This window comes from Cornus florida, unplaced genomic scaffold (assembly GCF_030987335.1).
Source record: "Cornus florida cultivar Cherokee Brave unplaced genomic scaffold, ASM3098733v1 CherokeeBrave_3.0.0_Hap2_Chr09, whole genome shotgun sequence".
In the NCBI taxonomy this organism is placed as follows: domain Eukaryota; kingdom Viridiplantae; phylum Streptophyta; class Magnoliopsida; order Cornales; family Cornaceae; genus Cornus; species Cornus florida.
In genome coordinates this window covers 85869266-85872209 of record NW_026775579.1, presented here as the reverse complement: position 1 = coordinate 85872209, position 2944 = coordinate 85869266, and positions in this window count along the sequence as shown.

The following is a 2944-nucleotide window of genomic DNA, read 5'->3' as shown; positions in this document are numbered from 1 at the left end:
TCTGATGGTAGGCTACCCATTCATTTTATGCATGAAAGAGTGTGTTTTTTTTCTTTTTTACAAGAATAAAGAAATGAGAATAAAGATGGTGTTTATCATGTCTTTCTTGAATATAAAAGATTTCCACTGGCTTTTATCTCAAAGTTGGCTTATATTTTTTCTTTTTATATGTGCATGTTTTCCTTTTTGGCTAAGCAAATGACTTGAACATGTTAATGGTCCCATTTTCTTATCTATGAATGAGTGAGAAGAGAAAAACAATAGCCTTGTTTTTGGATCTTGGCAAGTTTTCAATATTGACTTTGTTTGATCTATATGATGTGGTAACAAAGTGTAAAGAGTCTAAAAACCCATGAATTTAGTTGAATATGGTTCTTATCTTTCTTGTAGTTACAGTTTTTTATGTTGACTTTGTCACCTTTTTGGCCTTCTCTCCTACATTCATTGCATCACATTTAGATAAAAAATGAGAGGTGAGCAAAGTTTAACACGATTCGTCAATGTAATATGAGTTAAGCGGGCTTGGGTCGTAAACGAATTGATATAATTAATTCGTTTAGTTAATCATGTCGGGTTTGGATTAAGGGGTCTAACATGTGTAACTTATTTATACTTGTATAACTATAAGTGTCATAAATAAATTTAAATTTAAATTTTATTTTATTATTATTATTTTTTTTTTTTTTGTAGATCAGATATTATTTAGTAATTTGGTTGGATTGAAATTTATATTTTTCTAATATTTATTGTTTGATTGTGTATTTATTAATAATTTAAACAATATAATGTTTTATTTTATTAAATAAGTCATTAAACGGGTTACACATGTAAACTGTTTAATAAACAGGTTGGGTTAGTGTTGAGGGTTCCTGATATGATCATTAAACGAGTTGTGTTCAAGTTGAGCTGTTTAGTATAATACATTTAGATCGACATGACACAACTACGACCCGCGCACACAAATTGCCACCCCCGACGAAAATGCAACTTAAACTAGGAGTAGCAATATTTGACATGACACGCTAACACGATATAATATAAAAGCTTGTGTTCATGCCGTAATCGTGTCGACACGAATTAACTCGCTAACTAAACGTGTCGTGTTCTTGTTTGACTCTGTAATCACGATTATGACCTGATTAACTAAACGTGTCAGACAAACGTATTATGTTCGTGTAAAAAATGATCCATTTAGTTAAACGTGTAAAATAAACATGTCGTATTCATATAAAAAATGATTTAAACATGTCTTTTCGTATTATATAAAATTTTAATCCATATATTAAACAAGTTACGCATGTCATGTCATGTCGTTTTACACGTATAATAATCATGTCATATTCGTATTAAGAGTCTTAAACACTATTAATAATCTTACCGTATTCTTATTAATCTTAGTCATCTTACCGTATTCTTATTAATCTTAGTCATATTCGTATCTATAGGAAGGCGGAATTGCTTCCCCAAAGTCTTAGTTGTTCAATGAGTATTACTTTATCGATTTAAATGCACTTTCGATACTAGATCTAAATGTTCACGGATCTGATTTCTTGAAATAGGTCTATCTGAGGCATCGACAAGCTTTTTATTATTATAATTATTATTATTATTATTATTTTTCAACTTAACAAGCTTTTGACATCATCTCATCTCACATGACCTGCACATCTTCTGGACATGGAACCTTTTTCCCATTTAAATGCCCTGGCATCACCCTTTAAGTCGCATCTCCTGAAAGGACTGGTTAAAATTTGTTCTCGTGACATAAATTAGTGTTGAATAAAAAATTTTATTTTGCTCTTTGATACAAATAAAAATGTTTCTATTTTCTTTTATTAATACTAAACAATAATTATGTTTAAGATGATTAATTGGCACTCTATTTTGTACTCTTACAACCCACTTTTTGTTGTAATAATAAAGAAGATCTAGTTAATCCTTAACAAATGGAATGAAAGATTATTATTATTTTTGAATCATTGTGAAACATAAAAGTGGTTTTGAAGGACAAGTATATCATCAATTTCAATTTAAAAAATAGATATTGTCATAAATTTGGGAAAAATTCAAATTTAAAGTGGTGCAAATTTAAAGTATTAAGTAATAATTATGTAATCTCGAGCTTGGTGATATTTGAGTTCAAAAGTTAAGGCAAAATTATTTAACTCAATACATTTAATTGGGGAGTCCCATTTTTTAAATATTTGGCATGCTAATTGAAAGCATTAATTAAGTAATTATGCTCAATTTCTCGACTTTAAAATTATTTTTCTAAACTTATTAAACTCTACTGTGTTTCAATATTTTATTTTATTTTATTCCTATGATATCTCTAGACAATAAATTTGTGAATTTTTTGGAAATAAAAAAAAAAAATTAAACATAAGTCAAATTTCAACGGAGATCAATAAAAGTAACAAGTGAGTACACCATATAAATATACAAGTTTGATGTGATATATATATATAGGGTAGGATATCTTACTCTCCGTGAAGTAAGAAAATTTATTTGCCTATTAAATCTAATCTAATGGTCAGGATAGAAATCTTAATATTTACCAATATCACCAATTATAAATTATAACAATAAAAAGTAATTATCTAAAAAAAAATATTAGAAACCTCTTCATCCTATAAATCACGTCTCTCTCGAACAAATATATATAAAAAAAAAAAAAAAAAAAAATTATCTTTCTCCATACATACGGAATTTACAAGTTCCATCAACCTATTCACAATAGAAAAATTAAACTAATGGTATATCATGAAACATCGATTCAAAAAAAATAAAAATAATATATATATTTTTTTCCTACCTGATCAATTCATGTAATATGTGATTTGCACAACACTTTACCCACATAAATTTTAATGGATTAAAATTATTTCTTTTTTCTATCAAGTAGTAAATAGATTTTTTTTTAGATAATTATCTTTTATTATTG